The sequence below is a fragment of the Tursiops truncatus genome, chromosome 2 (genome assembly GCF_011762595.2).
Source record: "Tursiops truncatus isolate mTurTru1 chromosome 2, mTurTru1.mat.Y, whole genome shotgun sequence".
NCBI classification, from domain to species: domain Eukaryota; kingdom Metazoa; phylum Chordata; class Mammalia; order Artiodactyla; family Delphinidae; genus Tursiops; species Tursiops truncatus.
Genome location: NC_047035.1, coordinates 81,347,110 through 81,367,874, shown reverse-complemented (window position 1 = coordinate 81,367,874; position 20,765 = coordinate 81,347,110). Strand labels below are relative to the sequence as shown.

Genomic DNA, 20,765 nt, shown 5'->3' with positions numbered 1-20,765 from the left:
TACTGAATATCTGCAGCAGTTGTGGTTAATGCTGTTTCTACCCTCATGTAGTTTCATATATTGGTTGTCTTCCCAATTAGAAAGGAAATTCCTAAACAGCAGAGGTCACATTTTATACTCACTTAATATATTAGGATGTAACATTTGAAAATTTTGACTAAAGTACATAGAGTCAATAGATACATTTCCTGGAGAGGTTCCAGATAAAGAGGTGAAGTTTCAAAGGCTATGTCTCAAAACAGATCACATGACTTACAACACTTACCTACATTGAGGATCAAAAGAATAAGCCTGAGGAAGAATTTTAAAGAAAATTTCTCTGGAGAGATCTGGGCTGGGATTCTAACTTTCTAACTTTCCCCAAGGGGGCAGGATGAGGTACCTTCACCTTATCTTAAGCTCAGTGCAAAGGTCTTATTAGCAATGCTTACTGAACTTGATAGGAAATTAGGATAGAGAGAAGACCAGAGTTTTCCTCGTGTTTGAGAAATCTAAAAGGCATCAGACAGCCTGGTTTGCTTTAGATGGAGGAATTGGGGGAGTGTGCATGACTCATATCAAGGGAATCTCGGATGAGAAATCCTCAGTGATAGGGCTCTTTCTAGGAATCTGCTAAATAGCTCGTAAGAGTCAGTGTTATTCACCAGAGTGCAAAACCATTTTATGATAGTACTAATTAGGTGAGAGTTTTCCTGCTCTTCACAGTCTCTCCTCTCTCTTCTCATACCCTTTGGCCTTGGAAGAAGGGATCACAACTAGGTTAGCAAAATGGAGAAGGGGAAGAACAAGGAAGAAGGACTCCCCCTCCTCTACCCAACCACTTTCCTGACCTCCTACCCATCAAAAGCCTTACAGGAGGCGGGAGGGAGGAGTTTTAATTCTATATCCAATTTGAAGTTTTGATTATTACATGTAATTAGATACTCAATTATGAATTTGAAACTGTATTTGCAACTTGAAAGGACAGTTGGATTTTTTTATTACGTGAGTGATAAGAATAATAATAGGACTTTTCAGTTTTCGTCCCACTCAGAAGAAGAATGTTCCTGATTGATTAACCTTTAAAGGGAAAATGTGAGACAATATAAAGTTGCTTGGTGATTATACCCCATGAATCCTGTTCGGTAAACTAGTGGATAAACTTTGTCATTCCCAGAGGAACTGCTGGTGCAACCCTGGTCAGTAAGTGGAAAAGGCAACATGGTTTGGTATAAAGAGCCTTCTGCTACATTTTAGCTATGTGGTCTTGTGAAACACACTTAATTTCTACAAATCATTGTTTCCTAATCTGTAAAATAAAGTGAATACATACTACCTGCCTTTTTGACTTCACAGTATGGTTAGGAAGATCAAATAAGATCGTATACTTGAAAATGTTCCTAAATTCCAGAACATATTCAAAATCAATTAAGTACTTGAGGATTAACATACCTTGACTAGATGGTACTTTGAAAGCTCATAAAACCTTTCCTTTTGCCCATGGACTGAGCCATCCTAAACCCATAGCCAAATAACAACAATTGAAGAAGAAGAAAACTCCAGAGAAGGCTATTCCACCGAATCCCCAGTGGCCCCTTCCTTTTACCAACACTGCCAGGATAATCTGTTCTGCCTGAGTATTCTTAATGTTTATCACCACTTAGAAAAGCCACTGACAACTTAGCACCAATGAAAGTTTTCTTCCCTCATCAGTTCTTCAGCACCTTCTCCAGCATGAGTGTTGAATTGCTGGCCAATTACTTGGAAACTGAAGTGAGCCCAAGAGAGTCAGTGAATTACTAAGAAAATCATTTACATAGGGAGGTAATGTCGATGGAGAATACTGATTGAAAAAATGTCTTCATTATTCTCATAGAAGGGCTGGGAAAGCAGAACAGAGTGTAAGGAAGAGACCGAGGAATGACTTTTCTTGTCAAAAACAAGGAAAACAGTATGAGCATCTCACAGACAATACGATATCTGTTTGTAGTTATGACGTGGGATCTCCCTGACAAAACCGGTGGAAAACTGGCTGCTGCTAGTTGAAAAGTATTCTAGCGGCGCTTGAATGTGGCATTGCTCTGTGGTACTGTATAGAATTAAAAAAATAATAATCATGGGGTTATTTGTGTAAGAAAATGGACCATGAAATCTAAGGGATGCTTGAGTTTCTGCAGGAAACCATTCCCCTTCTCCCTCTCCCCAGAGTGTTTCAAATTAAAATTTTAAGCTTCTTGAAACCAGTGATGCTGAATTCCACCACCTCCACCATCACACCACATCTGTCTGCTTTTTCTCCTGTGAGTGGTGCCATTTAAAAGAATATAAACCAGCTCTTCCATTACTTCCTAGGAGCTTATGCTCTAAAATGAACTTTGTATTCACAGACTGGTGAGAGAATAAGTACACTATGCAACAGAGGGGCTCAAGGAATGGAAATGATGGTTAGAAATTCTATTAATTATTCTGCGTTCAGATGTTAAAAGTGATATATATATATATGTATATGTGTGTATACATATATATGTGTGTGTGTGTGTGTGTGTGTGTGTGTGTGTGTGTGTGTACTGGAATGGTTGAGGACTGGAGGGCAGTGTAAGGTGCTATTTTAGTTGGTGGAGAGATGAGATATTATCTAAAGTCAAAAGAAAAAATAATACTCCTTAAGTATAATATTTGAAGTTCTAACAGTAATGAAGAAATGACTACAAATAATGACTACAAATAAGTTAACTCTACAAACTAGGAAAGAAGGGGGAGGAAGTAGAATTGAGTTAAAGTGCTTTATCTTTTATGGTGGACAGCCAAAAATACTGTCTAAAGTCGACAAGTCAAGACACAGAAGTATAAAATTTTTTGTGGTGATGGAAGTGACTATCTTTGGTTATAAACACAAGAGCAGTGGCTTCCCTAGGGGCTGAAGCAGGGCTTCAGGGGGCAAAATGTACAGAGGAGGTGGCCTCTTCTCCCCACCCTCTTCCATTCAACTGGGACAACTCTGCTTTTTATCTGTTTTACATCTTGGGTTACAGTGAAATATTTTACTGAAAAAAAACCGGTCCCTTGGGCTTCCCTGGTGGCGCAGTGGTTGAGAGTCCGCCTGCCGATGCAGGGGACACGGGTTCGTGCCCCGGTCCAGGAAGATCCCACATGCCGCGGAGCAGCTGGGCCGGTGAGCCATGGCCGCTGAGCCTGCGCGTCTGGAGCCTGTGCTCCGCAACGGGAGAGGCCACAACAGTGAGAGGCCCGTTTACTGCAAAAAAAACACAAAAAAAACAGAAAAAACGGTCCCTTGTTTTTGAAATGTTTGGAAAACATCATCTAGGATAAGATGCATCCATTAAAAAGATTTGGATTAAAAACGTAAATTTCGGTAGGGCCAAAGAAATTACAGAGAAATGTAAGGGATAATACTTAAGCATAATACATATCCATAGGATCTCTCTTTTGAAAACGATCCACTTCCATAGACGTGCTGCCCCAGAAACCATGATTCCCCACCTGATCACGTCATCCCTTATTGAACCAAGAGTGAAGAGCTCATGGAAGTTTGGTTGTTTTAAATGTGGGTTCTTAGGTTCTAGACTCTGGGATTTGAACTGAGTTGATGTATACTTGGGAGCTGTGGTATGGCTGTCATGGTCATTTTCCAGGAAGACAATAAAGAAGTAGAAGAAAGCAAAGAGTGGGGAAAGAGGTATTAAAGAGCGCCAGAGACGAAAATTTCCCCTTCTTTGCATTTCGCAGTTCCCCATCCCTGAGGAAACTATTGGATTTCATTATCTGAGATCTTTCCATAAAACCTCCATTATGTTTGTCAAGTGTGCATGGGACTTTTTTCCTTGGAACCAACAATAAAGGAAGAGAAGAGAAGGGGAGAAAGCCTTGACTAATATACAGAAGGGAACTCATAGAAACTTGGGGAGAGAGCTTAGAATGATTTGAAGGTGATAGGGGCAGTTAATGAAACTAGTACAAGAGAAAATCGTTAGAATTCAGAGAGGCTCAGATGACTGACATTGAAAGGGGGAGCAGCCCATGAACATCTGCAAGGTGACTTAGTTGCTGGGGCTCAGAGAACCTATGCGATGAGGATCTGGTGACCGGGAAGACCTAAAACCAAAAAGTGTATCAAGGGCATGGACAGAAAAAGACTTTTACCTTTCCTAGGGACAGAGAGAACGAAGGGAAGTACCTTACCATTGGATTGGGGTTAGAAGTAGAAAGAATAAATAAAAGATAGTTACAGCTACAGATAGAGCCAGCTGTTTAGAAATGATGCTAGGAAGCCAGGGGTGACTAGCATGGACCGAGTAGTGCTTGAATCTATCAAATTAATTGCATTGAGAAATCTGTTTGTATGTAACTTACCTAATTTGTACATGGCTTTTATCATGACATTCCTATAAAGCATAGTGATAAAATAGTTCAGTAAGCCAGATGCTTGGGCCACCTGGTTCCACGAATTAGACTCAATTCAACCATCCATAGCTTCCCAAGTTTCATTCCGAAACCCACCGCAGTTCTTGGCAGAAGAAGGGTCTGTTGGTTAATAGGCTCTACACAGGAGGTGCTGCATAAACAGGCAGCAAACATTTGCTCTCTTCAGAAATGCTGCAGCCTAGTGAATTATCGGGGGTGGGGGGTTGCATTGTAAAAGGGACTACTGAGGTATAAAAGACTCACCCCAGTATTTTGGTCTATAGGAAAAGTTGCTGCAATACAACGCTATGCACCTCTGGGAAATCTTTGTCTTCCTGGACTCTCATTTCTCTAGTGATGGGGAAGACACCAGAAGAGCTGGCATGCCATTTCTTCTCTTCCTTCCTTCCTTCCTTTCTTTTCTTTCTTTTGCTCTCTCTCTCCCTCCCTCCCCCCCCTTCCTTCCTTCCTTCCTTCCTTCCTTCCAGCTGCGCTGGGTCTTAGTTGCAGCACACGGGATACTAGTTGCAGCACGTGGGTGTCTTAGTTGCGGCATGCAGACTCTTTAGTTGCGGCATGTGAAACCTTTGCTGTGGCCCCTTTGCTGTGGCATGCATGTGGGATCTAGCTCCCCAACCAGGGATCAAACCCGGGCCCCCTGCATTGAGAGCACGGAGGCTTACCCACTGGACCACCAGGGAAGTCCCATGCCATTTCTAAAAGGATCTGGCCCCTGACCCCAATACTTGAGGTAATTACCTACAATGCAGCTTTGTTGATCAAGTATCAAATACTTCCAGGTCATGAACATATTCAGGAAGACCACTGCCTTTCAAGAGGTAGATAGAGAGTAAAAGAACATCTTACTACTTTTAGAAAATCACAAACATAATACATCTTCCTTTAAATGTGTTAAAACCTAATGCTGCTTTCCTAATCTATAGATTTATAGAATTCTGTAAATATCCTACACTAATATCAATTGCATAAGCACTATTAAAGAAACATTTGACTCAACCTTGGAAAAAGGTTTCCTTCTTCTGAATAGGAGAAAAGAAACTGCTAGTATTTCTTATTTGGCTGTCACAAGCATATTTGCACACACCTATTTATTTAAAAGTATTTGCCTTTGCCCTAAAGGTGCATTTTCTTTTGAAATCAGTAAGGTTACCTCCACAGTCTTATTATTTTGACCAATACGTGCTGTTGTTCAGCGAAACATTCAGGAGAAATCATATGATTAAATGGATAAGCAGTCTGTGAATTTGCAATTGTGTGCTATATCACCTTTCGTGCTCCATGTTCTGACATAGTGCCCTGGCTCTTCTAGAAGGATATCTGCATTATTGTCTTTGGGAATAAGAATAGATTAGAGTTTGCTGTTATGTAACAATGATCCATTACTACACAGTGGCTTTCACACATGGTTACCAAGCTCCAAATGGACTTTAGCTCTGTGGTCCTTGCTATAGGGCTAACAGAGGCCAATTTGCTATACCAGGGTTTTCCCTAGTACGATCCACAGTGAAGCTGACTGAGAATTCTGTAAATATCCTACACTAATGTCAATTGTTTAAGCACTACTAAAGAAATATTAAATTCAACCTTGGAAAAAGGTTTCCCTCATCCCAGATCTACTACATCACAACCTCACCATCCCAGCTACCCACCACCAATGTGTCCACTCTTTGAAGCAGCAGTTCTCAAACTTAGCTGCATATTGGAATCACTCAAGGAACTTTAAAGCATAATGATGCCTAGTTCCATCTATGGAGATTCTGAATCAATTGGTCAGTGGTGTGGCCCTGAGCATCAGGGTATTTGGAAGCTGCCTAAGTGATCCTAGTAGGTAGGCAAGGTTTGGAGCCACTGTTCTAGGGCTCCTTAGACTGTGGGAAGGGAGCCTGACGATTTCAGTGTCACTTCCTTTCATTGCCCTTGGCCATGGGGCTCCCTGAAAGAACTAGTTCAGGGATATGTTGATGTGCAAATACTATGGGAATCACTTCATTTCTCACTCTTAGGAGGAAGAGATTGTCTCTATCTTCCAAAAAGGTTTCCTCAGTATTGATGACCTTTGCCCTTATAGGTCACTCGACCTCACATCCCCCTGAAGTCCTACAAGTGATATTTGGAGTAAGCAGTCTAAGAAGATGGCCTATGTATAAGCATGCTCCAGGCTTCATAGCCTGTGAACTACAGCCATACCTTCCATCATATACTAAGCACAAAATGTAAGGAAATAAGTAGGTACCCTTTATATTGCTGACAAAATTCTTAACTCTTTTGACCCTTGTTGCTTTTCCTCTGCCTCCCTCAAAAGTTCAAGAAGACAAATCCATGGATGCTTCTTCCAGCTACTTGCCATATTTCCTGCCATCTTGCCTTTGCTTATGCTTGGTATCTTTGCAATGCCTTTCTTCTTATTCCTCCTCCCCCTGGTGAACTCATTACACTGTGCAATTGTCCCAAGCAATCCTTCCTCTAAACAGAATTGATTGTTCTTACATGCTTACACCTCATCTTGAACCTATTTTAATGGCAGTTCTTATCAAATTGCATCATAACCAGTTGTGTTCACAATCATCGTCTCTGCCAGATCAATCCAACAAACATTTAATGAGTGGCCACAAGTGCAACACAAAAGTGAATCATTCTCTCTACCTCCTCTGTCATTTAGGAGCTCATACTGCAATGGGAAAGATATATATATCATTATAATATACCTGGATAGAGGCTATAAAACATAGATATATAATGTTAAGGAAAACTCTAAGTGCTTAGGGCTATTGTTTAAGATGGGAATACTTAATTTCTGGATGTCAGAATCATCCTCAATTGTAATGGGAAGCTGGATTATTTGGATAAATAACTAACCTTTGTCAAAACGGTCTTTCAGACCGTTTTATCAGTACAGCAAGAGACAATGTTCTGGCTATGATCAACTATTGGTCACCTACAGAACGGTTATTGTTATGATGTTATGAGCTGTGTAGAACCTTTTAAAATTTTGTGCTACCTCCAAAGGGCTGGACAAATTTCTATGATTTCAAGGTACAAATCCCCAGATGCAGGAGGAAAAAATAGAGGGCTTTGAATTTATTAGATTTGGATCTGAACCTAGGCTCTATTGTTTATTAATTAAGCGGCCAAGGTACTTGTTTTCTCTGAACATCAATTTCTTTCTACAATGAGGATAAAAATAGATACCTCACTTGACTGTATGGATGAGTAAATAAGACAATGCATGCAGAGCACTTAGCACAGTGCCTGGCATATAAAAAGAACTCAGTAAATGTTGGTTTCCCTCTATGTACTTCTAAAAAGTTAAGAAGAACAGGTTGGTGCAGAGCCAGAGGGAAAATGCTAGAAGGACTTTTGGAGCAGATATCAATTGCTTGCTCCTCCTTTGATCTGGTAAGTAGTGTTATTCCACAACCTGCTGAGCTTGTCCAGCATCTGAAGAGTTAATTTTCAACTCCAATTCCCTCTCCAAGTTTAGACTCAGGCCACTTGGGTTCAGAGTTTCCTGTGTCCAGGGTGAGCAGAATTCATGGCCTTCCTCCTGTGCTAAGCTCCCGAGTCTGGCAGCTGGAGAAGAACTCACGATTTCTTTCCCTCTTCAACACCACACAAGGCTGCCAGGAGAGGAGAAAGAAGGTTGTTTCATCTGCAGTTCAGTAAATATTTCAGGGCTGGGCAGAGAGCAAGGACTTGTAAAATGAAAGAGGAAGGGCTTTCTGATTCGTGTCTGGCTCTCCCAAACCCTGAGCAATCTGTTCCTGTTTAAAACAAAAAGCAAAACATGTTTCCTCAAACTGGTTTAAGAGAATAGTGATGACTAAGACAGTATATTTATTTCCGCTGTCATAGGAGTCATGGATTCTTGGTTTAAAAAAAAAAAAATTATCCTGTATTTTAAAAAATACTGTGGTTCCCTTTCTAGGGACTCTTGAAAAGAAATTCTTTTTTGGACATTAAGATGTCAGGGGAGCAAGTTCTCAATTCTGAAACGTTTCCTTGGTCAAAAAGATTAGAAAAGTTTGTTGAGAAGAACACAGATCTAAAGATGGTTAGCAAGGTTAAAAAATTAAAAAGAGGACAAATGGAAATTACATTCATTCATTCAATAAATAATCATTACACACCTATTGTGTTCCAGGGATTGTAGATACAATTCTGAGTTAACAAAGCTGAACAAGATGTACCTGTCTCCTCATGTCAACAGCCTAGGGGGCTGCAGACAAGTAAACACATCATTACAATACAGTGTGATAAAGGTCCTGATAGTAGAAGTTTGAGGCTGCATAGGAGGGGACTCAGAGATCCAAAGGATGAGCAGAATTCAGTCAGATGAAGAGAGCTGTGGGTGCAAACAGTGTTCTAGGCAGAGGGAATCACATATTTTAAGCCTTAGACATAAGAGAGAGTGGAGTGGGTTTGAGGAATTAAACTCATTTTAATGTATCTGAATGTTGCGGGAGGAGTAGCTGGAGATGAAGTTGGCAGGATACCTATTGTCTTCCTTTCAGCAGCTTGATGCTGGTAAGGTGTGGATTTAGGATCGAGAGGAAGGTATAACTCCCTGCAGATTTTGGGCCCAAGTCATCTGCTTGAACCGAAACTTGCCAAGAGAGGTGTGTAACATGTTTCCTTGTTTCCCATTCTGCTATTGTTTCAAGTGTGAATAGTTTCCAAAGGAAACTCGAGGGATGCTTGATGGGGCAAGATTCAGGTATTCCTTGGCCCACTTGCTAAATATCAGAACCTCATCTCAGGTCTCAACTCCTGGGATGTTGGCATCCTTGGCAGATGGAATCCACTGTTTAATGTATCAACTAATAAATGGAAGATGAGGGGGACCGTGATGGGAACAGCTCCTAGATACAAGGGCTTCCTGAGCACTTAGCTGGTAACTGATAATTATCAATTATCTTTGACTTGTCGCTATGAGTTGAGGGATGAGGAGGCAAGAAAAACACCAGAAGAATAAATCTTTGAATGATGAGCAACTTAAATAATGATTAGAACCACTGGACATGCGGCCATTTTAACCCTTGCTACCTTAAAAACATAGCCATGGGTTTGTTTCCATTAAAAATACAATTCTCTATCCTTCCTGGGACACTCATGAATAGTCATCTTAAAAATAGCCATGAAATCAGAGCATTAGAAAGAGTTCAGGGGTCTTTTGGTCCGACAGCTTTATTTTAGCAATGAGGAATCTCTTTTCCAGACAAGTGAAGCGGTGCATCTTCTGGTTCCTGCCTCAGGGCTTTTACACTTGCTGTTCCCTCTGTCTCCCTACCTCTGCTTTGCTTGTCACCTCATTATTCAGGATTCTGCTCAGGATTTATTGAATTCCCTAATTAAAATAGCTTCTGACCAATTTTTCTAAATATCTTTACCTGCTTTATTGTACATACATTTTCTGAAATATTGTTTCCTTGTTTATTGACTATCTCTTTTACTAGAATTTAACTAAAAATTTATCTTCATCGTTGCTATGTCCCCAGCATTTAAAATAGTGCCAGGAAAATAATAGGACTTAATGAATGTATTTTTAAATTTTATGAATGAATGAAAAGTAGAACTTGGGTCTGCTAGATTATTGACCTTTCTATTACTCCAGCGCTTCTCAAATTTTAATGTGCGTATGAATCACTTGGAGATCTGGTTAAAATCCAAATTTGATTGAGAATGTCTTGAATTCTGAGATTGCACATTTCTGGGAAGATCTCAGAGGATGCCAGTGATTCAGGTCCATGGCCCACATTCCAAGTACTCTCCTGCAGCTGTGCTCCTGAAGCAAAAGTTAACTCTGCTTTGCCAGAACCTTTTTGATAGTCTACTTAAATACATATGATTTAGCCTTACGTTTTTTTTCAAGGAGAAGGGAGTAGGTTGCACTTTTTGCAAAATTTTATTATAAAAATTTTCAAACATAAAGTTGAAAGATTTTTATACTGAACCCACCACCTAGACTACACCATTAACGTGGTACAACTCTTGCTTTTCACATTTCAATCTATCATCTTTCTTTTTTAAAATTAATTAATTAATTTTGGTTTTGGCTGCGTTGGGTCTTCATTGCTGCACACAGGCTTTCTCTAGTTGTGGAGGGCAGCAGTTACTCTTCGTTGCGGTGTGCGGGCTTCTCATTGCGGTGGCTTCCCTTGTTGCAGAGCACAGGCTCTAGGCGCTCAGGCTTCAGTAGTTGTGGCTCGGGTGCTCTAAAGCACAGGCTCAGTAGTTGTGGCGCACGGGCTTAGTTGCTCCGCGGCACGTGGGATCTTCCCGGACCAGGGCTCGAAGCCGTGTCCCCTGCATTGGCAGGAGGATTCTTAATCACTGAGCCATCAGGGAAGTCCCCAGCTATCATCTTTCTATCCAACCTCAATCTATATTATATCTTGATGCGTTTCAAGCTGAGTTGCAAACAGCAGTGCACGTCTTCCAAAATATTTCTAAGCTGCATTTTAAAAAGTGACTCTTCCTGGTTGGTGATCAAACTGTGGAGGTTATTCAGGAGTCTTCTTTATGGAGGTGGCCCCATCTATCACTTTTCTTAACCGCATTCTTATTCTGGGCCTTTTCCTTCATGAGGACACTGAAATTCATGCTTTGGAAATGTTAGACATATTCCATATCTTTTGAAGGCGTCCCACTATGATTTTAAGCCCAAACCCAGTTGGCCTATTTAATAGGAATAATTTCTATTGGAAATTTAAATAATTGGAATAATTTAAATTATTCTGTAAAGGATAGACTAGAAGGAAACAATAATTTATTATTGGCTCCTTGGCATTTTAATAAAACTGAATGAAGGCTGCAAAGTTGAGACCTTCCTTTTAGACTAACAACTTCTTGAGGGCAGGGACCATTTCTTAATCATCAATATACCCCCAGTGCCTAGTACTGTCTTTAGCACATAATAAATGCTAAATATTTGCTGAAAGGTTCATTGAATGAATGAGTGAACACTTACAATGTAATAGCAGTTTTTCCCACCTGATCTTTAATTGTTGGTGCCAATCCCTGCCAGACCCATACCTATCCAGAGCAGAGTTTCTCAAACTCCATGCCGTTGATATTTTGGGCCAAATCTTTCTTTGGCTGTCTTGTGCACTGTAGGAGGTTTAGCAGCATCCCAGGCCTCTATTAACAAGAGGCCAGTAGCAGTCCTCCCAGTCATAACAATCGAAAATGCTTCCATACATTGTTGAATGTTACCTGGGGTACAAAATTGCCCCAGTTTGAGAACCACTGAGCTATAGCAATTGAAATCTCACAACCTGAGGCTAGCTCTGCTCAACCTCTGAGCTAATAAGGACCAAGCCTGAATATATATATTTAGAGTCAGAAAAATATTTTTATTCCCTAGGATTCATGTTAGAATTGAGAAATGGTCTATGGCCTATGTGTTTAAAATGCCCTGGATGAACCCTGAGTGCCCTTCCTGGTTCAGCATTTTCTCCCAGGTCCCACTGCACAGACCTAGGCTCTATGACTGGCTTCTGCCCTGACTTCTGATCTGTACTGTAGTCTATGCTGGATTTCAAGAACAATCCTAATGCATAATAATAATCCTAAAGCATAATCCTAATCCCATTATCCCTTGATTGAGGAGCTGATTCCTTGTCATCTTCTTCCCCTGGGGATCGGACCCTGCTCAGTGCGTATAACATTGTTGCCTGAGTTACTACTTAAATTGGAGGTTCTCACCTCCTTGGGCCTCTAATTGCTTTGACCATGTGTTACTGCCTGATGACTCCTACTGGGGTTCCCTATGCTCACACAGGCTGATGGATATTGGTACTACCTCAGATCTGACTTGTGTTTTCTAGATCCCCTGGGATAACATAATTGGCACCACTGGCCAGCTTCCTTTGGAGCTAGCCATACATTTTGGGACCATCCATTCTGGCCTCTTACCCCTTCCTCGTTAGTCTTCATAGTTTATTTCCCCTGTCCGAGTTACACTCTCTCCTCACCAAGGACTAAAATTTCAACAACTTCAGGGTGATCTTTTCAGCCTGTTTGACTTTTCTGTCATGTTAATCAGATTCTCCTGTCCTCAGAGGCACCTTTTTTGTCTACTGCTCCTAACCACAAAAGCTGCTAAAGAAAGACTCATAATCAAACCCAAATGGTCCACGAAATCTTATATTTCCTCCTTGGCCATTGTACATAACTCTGTTGTTTGTTCTTCCTCTATTACCTGCCTAACTCCATCCCCTGATGGTTTGTTTCAAATACATTTCTTTCTCTGTAAACCTCCAAGCTTGCTTTCTTTACCACTGAAGACAATGGTAGGGAAATACTGACAATCTCGCATTTCTTCAGCAAGATTAGGCTATTTTTATCTTCATCTTAACGTATTCACGTTTCTTTATCTTCATGTGATTCTTCCTTCCAGGCTCAGCTAAGAAATACCCTTTCTCTTCTCTTGCTTATGAATGGTTCTTTCTGAACTCCTTAACCAGATTGAGGATCTGTATTTGACTTAGAATTGTTTCTTTATATACTTGTGGGCAAAGTCCAATTACATCCTGCTTTGCCTCACCCAGAATTGACAAAATGGGATCTCTTCCCTTCTGCAAGCTCTCCTTTTCACTTTGCTGTGAAGAGGGAGAGAAAACACAATGTAGGGTATTTATTAACTGAGCTGCTAATAATTTTTGACCTTTTCCCCATGATACCCGTAGTAGCATGCTGGACATATAACACAAACAGAAATACTGAAATTATTCATCAATTGATAAATTAAAGGAGTACGTGACTCTTGTTCAGCTCCACTTTTCTTTTCAAGTAACCATCATGCTCCTGGCATAGATCATCTTGCCTGCCTAATTACCTCCGTGCCTGATTTACCTTTCTTTCTTTTATTCATGTATGTATGTCCGCATTGGGTCTTCGTTGCTGCACGTGGCCCTCTCCAGCTGCGGTGAGTGGGGGCCACCCTCTGCCGCAGTGCATGATCCTTCCATTGCAGTGGCCTCTCCCGTTGCGGAGCACAGGCTCCAGGCATGCGGGCCCCAGCAGCCGTGGCACGCTCACCGGTCCAGTCGCTCTGCGGCATGTGGGATCCCCCGGGACCAGGGCTCGAACCCGTGTCCCCTTCATTGGCAGGCGGATTCCCAACCACTGCGCCACCAGGGAAGCCCTACCTTTCTTTTTTTCTTTAATCAATCATTAGTTTTCTCTGGTACTTATGATAAAAACTCTTTAACCCATGAAAGGGCTCTTCTAGTTAAATCAGTTCCCACCAATTAGCTCCTATAATACAGTTCTTAAGAAATTGGTAGAAACTTTATTTTTGCAGCCACCCACAGAAAAATCAGTACGGGTTTGCTTATACAGTGAGCAAATATTCAGTTCCTCAACAAAACAGGGCTTTTAATTCACGATATTTCCAGTAGTTTTTCTTTGAGTGAATCACTCTGGTTTGGCTGCTTGGGCAGGGCTCAGCGTTGGAGGGCTAATGTATTCATGTTGCTGGGTAACTAGGGTAACCCCTCGCTATTCCATTGGTCCTCCATGGATCCCTGACATTCAGGATCCTCCACTGTTGGATTAGAAAATGAGCTGAGCAGGAATTGATGTGATAGCTAAGATAGTTCTAATATTTTGGCAAGGGAATGTGGAATGACATTAGGAATACTGAAATTCTGCCGATTTGGGGTTTAGTAGTGAATCTGACAATAGCTTGAAATGAAATCATCCTTAATCTTTTTTTTTTTTTTTTTTTACACCAACTGCTTTTTATTATTGAGTCTCAGAAACCTTTCACAAGATGGTAAAAAAAAAAAAAAAAAAGAAAGAAAAAAAAAAGGAAAAAAAAAGGGCGGGGGGAGAAACCCCAAACTTTACAACCACAGCTCAGCTAATGTTATTTTTTCCATTGTTCCCAGTCAGCTCCAAACCCATTGTGTGCAAAGCCCATTTTTCCATGCATCTAAATGATAGATACAGGCTATGAAATTCTTTATTCTATTTGTAGCAGCTTATGCAGGTGCAGCCAAACACAAAGCTTCAGGACAAATTGTACACAAACTTTACAATGTGGGATTTGAATTTAAAATATGAAACATAAAATCTACACAAAACTGATAAAAATCGAGCACAGATACCAGGACTGAAACTTATAACCCACATGTGAAAGGGAGTCTTGTTTCCTTTCAAGTGCTTTATTCTGCTACAGAACAGTCGAAATGAAGATGTAAAGCTTTGTGGTTAGTTTAAATTATACACTCTGTAGATACTATACCAATTTTAAAAGTTACACATAGACCAACAGATGTCCATCAGTTCATCTGGGTTGACCAGCTGGATCGCTGAAAACAAACCAGGCAAGTGTGGAAAGAAAATCCACCTGTGCAATTTGTTTGCAGAGTTTACTGATGGGCACATTGCACTCCTGGTCCATGATGGCTACTGCTTTCTTCATCAGAGCTATCATTATAGGCTTCACGCCTCTGACCACCTCCTGAGCCCCGAGTGCTATCAAACTCTTGAAGCTCTACCTCCTCTGTGTCTCCAATAATGTTCGGAACTTCTGGTCTAGATGGCAGAAGATCTTCTAATTCAGAAAGCTTGTCTGGGTTGATCCAGTTGTTTTCAGGAAACTGCACATCAAATTTTATGTAAAGATCACCTTTTTCAAAGGGATTACGATACTGTGGCATTCCTTCACCTCGAACTACACGGACACATCCTGGCTCAATTACTTTGCCAGGGGGGTATTTCACCACAATCTGACGTCCATCAAGGTGCTTAAATGTGAACTGAAATCCACATAGAGCTTCAACAAGTCCTATCTTATATGTCATGTGCAAATCATTTCCGTCTCTCTGGAACACCTCATGTTCTTTTTCTTGTAGCAAAAGAACAATGTCTCCTGGTTCCACTCCTGGGGCCTGGTCTGCTTCCCCAGTAAATGTAATTCTCTGTCCATGTTTCATGCCTTTGTCTACGTGGACTTCAAGAATCTTGACTTCTTTAATCACCTTCTTCCCTTCACATTTTTTACAGCGGTCCTTTTCATTAATTACCTCCCCTTCTCCATTACAGTCAGAACACACAGACTGCATCTGTTGTACCATTCCTGGAGCCAGCTGTCTGATCATGATGCGTACACCTCGACCCCGACAAGCACTACACTTCTGAACAGCTCCAGACTTCCCACCTTGGCCACTGCATGCGCTACAGAGTACATTCTTGCTAAGTTGTAGTTTGGTTGTCTTGCCATTATACAGATCTTCTAAAGCTACTTTGAGTGGATGCATCATGTCCTCTCCTCTTCTTCCGCCATTTCGACTTCTGCTCTGATTGCCCATGAAGCCGAATAATCCCCCACCAAAAATGTGAGAGAAAATATCATCCATGCCACCACCTCCGCCGCTACCTTCCCGAAGACCTTGTTCTCCATATCTGTCATATAGTTCGCGCTTCTCAGGATTTGATAGTACTTCATATGCAAAACTTATTTCTTTGAATTTGTCACCAGCATTTGGATTCTTATCGGGATGGTATTCCTTGGCTAACTTTCTGTATGCCTTCTTCAGCTCGTTCTCGCTGGCGCCGGGCGGGACGCCCAGGATGTCGTACAGCTTCGTGTCGGCCACGTTCGCCATGGCGGCCGGCCTGGCAGCGCTCAGGGAGGAAGGCGGCGGAGCAGGCGGAGCGGAGCCGGGCCCACGGCAGCGGCGGCGGCGGCGGCGGCGGCGGCGGCAGCCCATCCTTAATCTTTCTATGTTTCAAGTTTATCTTTTGAAAAACGAAGTTTCCTTTAGAGTAAACATTTTATGGTTCCTATGTTTCCAGTACTATTGTGAAGGAAATATTTTAGAGACTTTTCTTTATCTCCATTTTTCCATAATTTCACTGATAGACCTTGCTACAGAACTCTGTAAAGTCATTTTCCAGGCAATCTATAGGCCCTATCCATTTGAAGACACATGTTTTAGAATTTTTCCCATATTATCTGAGCCTGAGAATTTTAAAGGCGTTTACCCAAAGTCATACACCCTGAAAGTATAAGGAGGTTAGATTTAGAGAATCTAGTTTGTATAAAAGATGAGACAGAAGGCAATCTTGGAGAGGCAATATTTGAAGGGAAACTGGCTGAGAATTTTCCTGAATTAAAGAGAAACATGAATCCTTAGATGGAAAGTGCATTTCAAGTTTCAAGTAACTTAAATAAAATAAATCCACCTCAGAGTGAACTACAGAATATCAAGGATAAAGAGAAAATCTCACAGACTATCTAATCCCAAAGAAAGATTGCCTATCAAGAAAACCAGATTTCCAGTAGATTTCTCATCTGTTAAGTATAGATTTCAGAGGACAGTGAAGTGAACATCTTCAAAAGTTCTGAGAAAAAATAACGGACAACATACAATCCTATTCCCAGCTAAATTGTTATTCAAGGGCAAGGATAAACTAAAGATATTTTCAGGCATACATCCACCCACACATCCTTCCTAAAACAGCAACTATACTACACAGGTGAGAATATTCAGAGGGGATAGGAGGAATGTAACAAACAACAGTGAGCACAGAAGTTAAAGATATTGGTAAATTTAAAAAGAACAATTGCACTGTTAAAAATAATGTCATCTTGTGTGAAAAAATAAGAAACCAAAGCTAGATAGTAATAACTTTATGGAGGTGGGAAGTGTTCACATGTTCTAGGGTCATTGTCTTGTTTGTTTGGAAGAGAGACACTGAATAATTTAGACTTTGTTAGAAAAACATACAGTTAAGTACATATGTTCAGGGAGACCACTAGAACCACTAGAAGAATAGAAATATAACCTATAACTTCCACACCAACAGAGAAAAACATTACATTCTAAGTGAAAACAGGAAAGGGGGTGGGGGAAGGCCACTAAACAAGAAAAAAACCAGAAAAAGATGAATGAAATAAGACTAAATAAAAGTATAAAGAATAATGATTGCTGAACATAAATGATTTTAATCATGGGTCCCATTTTATAGAGTTTTGGATTACTCTAGATTTCTTGTGGGAGTTGGGGATTGTTTACAACATAACCTCAGACAGATTTCCAGGTTTTCTGTATATAAGCTAGAAAATAGCTTATATGAAAACCATTTTCATTTAATATTGAAAAGAAGGAAATGCCTTTGCATTGCCTCTCAAACAACTGGAATCTGGTGTTTGATTCCACTTCCCAGATGCGCAGGCTTAGCGGCCATGGCCCACGGGCCCAGCCGCTCCGCGGCACGTGGGCTCCTCGCGGACCGGGGCCCGAACCCGCGGCCCCTGCATCGACAGGCGGACTCTCAACCACTGGGCCACCAGGGAAGCCCCAAATAGCCCCTTTTAATCTAGCCCTTTATCAACAGCCCATAGGTTAGGAACACCAAATAGTATGCTGCAATTTTAGAGATTGTTGTCTACGTTTACCATAATTATAGAGGTATTTAAAACTTTTGCATTTTGCCATTGGGAGAGAAAAATAGAAGGATTGGGGGTAATCAGTTGTTGTGGACACATCTTGAAGTTAAATCGAAGCTATGTTTTGTTTGCCCGTGGCTGTCTGACTTCAAAAAGAGCCAGGGTTTTTGAAAGTTGGATATTTGCAAGTATTCGAAATTCAATTGCTTAAGTTTCTCAACCAGCCACTGACCTTCAAAAACCAGAAGATCAATAGATTATGCTATTCATTTATGATGAGGTTTAAATTCTCAATTTAATCACCTATTTAATCACTTAATTAGGAACTGTTCTCTTCTTCAGGAATTATTAGTAATCAAAAAGGTTTTTTATTTTTTTCTTTTTCTCTTGAGCTTGGGATGCTTGAAGTTAAATTTACTTTTTTGTTCTCAAGTCAAATTGTAGGTCGCTGAGTTATGAGTATTAGTATTCCTAGGAATCCCCTAGTCCAAACTTCCATTACATAGAAGATGACACTTAGGGTCAAAGAGGAAATATAACTTTTCCAAATCCTCAGGACTCATTAGCAACAAAGAGATTTGGCCTGAAACCTAGATAATTTGTGGGTTGTCATTTTAGAGCTCTTCATAACGTGTCCAAAGGAGGGTGATCATTTTACTATTTAGGCAAAAAAGTTTTTATTATTTCAACATTTAACAAATACTATTTTAATTGGGGATACATCCTAATGTTGAACAACAACAAAATATCAGTAAAAATTCAGTGAAGTAATTTACTGATCAGTTTGTTATGAAATGTTGTCCACACTGGCTAATTTACATGAGGAAAATCATTTGGGAAATTCCTGGGTTTAGCTGATTCTGCTTAATACTGTGTAAAACAGTAATTTTGTTATTATTTTAAATTATAAAATATTTCATGCATACAAAAAGGTTAGATAAAAATCTAATAGATACTCATATTTCCACCACCAGATTTAATAAATGTTTCAAATTATGGCTTTTAGTTTTATCTATGTGAATATCATGTTAATATACAAGTAAGTATAATGTAAAAAAATTATAATGTAGTATTCAATTGTATTATTTATTTTTCTATTCTCCAAAGATAATAGGTAGGGTTTTTTTCCAATTTATTTCTGCTTTCACAAGCAGTACTGCAATTAACATTCTTATATACTGTTCTTAGTACACATGGAGTACTAGGATATATAACTAGAAGTAGAAGGCTGGCTCAAAATTCTTTCTTCAGTTTTATCAGATATCGCTCAGTTATACTAATTTTCCCTCCCACTAGCACACATGAGAGCTCCTGTTTTCCCCATCCTCATATATCCTTGGAATTACAACTTTAAAATGTTTATCAGTCTTAATGAGAGTGAAGTGGTATCTCACAGTTTTAACTTGCATTTCTTTTGTTACCAATGTAATAGATGATATTTTTATATGCTTTATTGCATTTGGCTCTCTTCCTATGTATTTGACTCGCCTGGTCATAGCTTTCCTCAATTTTCTACTGAGTTGTTGTTTTTAAACTGACTTGTCAACATTGTTTATATATTCTGGGTACCTATTCTTTATCTGTTATATATGTTGCAAGTATATTTTCCCAGTGCATGGTATATCTTTTTTTGTTTGTTTATGATACTTTCTGAAATACAAAAATTTTAAATGTTAATGAAGTCAAATGTATCGATCTTTTAAAAAGCCTTATCCTTTATTTGCCTTATTTGCAAAAAACTTTATTATGTTTGCCAATATTTTCTTCTAAAGGAGTTAAAACTTTGCTTTTCTTAAGTCTTTAATCCATCTGCAACACATTTTGAGCATAGTATAAAGATAATTCGAATTTTACATTTTTCCATGTGGATAAGTCATTGTTCTTGTACTGTTTATTTAATGGTCTATCATTTTTACCTTCCGTCCAATACCACGTTTTCCTATATATGTGGATATTTTCCTGGGCTCTTTATCCTGTTCCAGTAGTCTGTTTATCCCTGCAAATACCACATGGCTTTTAAACTAAAGATTTATAGTAAGTCTTGACAGTTGGTGGGACATTATCATTCCTCCTTCTCCTCTCCTTCTATACAAAATTATCTTAGGTGTCTTAGCCTTTTATCTTTCCACATGAAACTCAGAATCAGCTTTATAATAATGCTGTTGGGATTTTGACTGCATTGAAGTTATAGGTTAACTTGAGAAGAATTACCGCTTTTGTGATAATAAATTTTCTCCACAAAAAAAATCATATATTTTTCATTTATTTAGGGCTTCTCTTATGCTCTTTAAGTTATTATTAAAATCTTCCATATAAATATCCTAAGCATATTTGGTTAGATATACACTTAGGATTTTTATTCCTATAGTGAATGAGATTTTTAAAAAACTGATCTTATATTTTCTTTTTTTTTTTTTTTTTTGCGGTACGCGGGCCTCTCACTGTTGTGGCCTCTCCCGTTGCGGAGCACAGGCTCCGGACGCGCAGGCTCAGCGGCCATGGCTCACGGGCCCAGCAGCTCCGTGGCATGTGGGATCTTCCCAGACCGGGGCACGAACCCGTGTCCCCTGCATCGGCAGGTGGACTCTCAACCACTGTGCCACCAGGGAAACCCTATATTTTCTAATTGATTACTGCTAGCATATGGAACCATTGCTAATTTTTTAATAGTGTATTGCCTATCTAGAAACGTACTTTTATTAATTCCAATAATTTTGTTTCTCATTTTCCTATCCTTACGTTTTACTTTATTTTCTTGTTTTGTTGTACTGTATAGATAGTCCAATAAAATGTTGAATAAAGCCAGGAAAACAGGCATCCGTATCTTGTTTCTGACTAAACTTGGGAGGCTTCTATTGTTTTGCCATTAAGTATTTTTGAGGTCTTTTTGATAGATGTACTTTATCAGTTTAAGGAAATTTTCTTCTACCCCCAGTTTGTT

The 20,765-nt window shown here is 39.9% G+C and overlaps 1 pseudogene; it reads right to left on the bottom strand.

Moving 5' to 3' along the window:
• Positions 1 to 14,371: 14,371 nt before the first annotated feature.
• LOC101329512 (dnaJ homolog subfamily A member 2 pseudogene) lies at positions 14,372 to 16,132 on the bottom strand (annotated as a pseudogene).
• Positions 16,133 to 20,765: the final 4,633 nt, after the last annotated feature.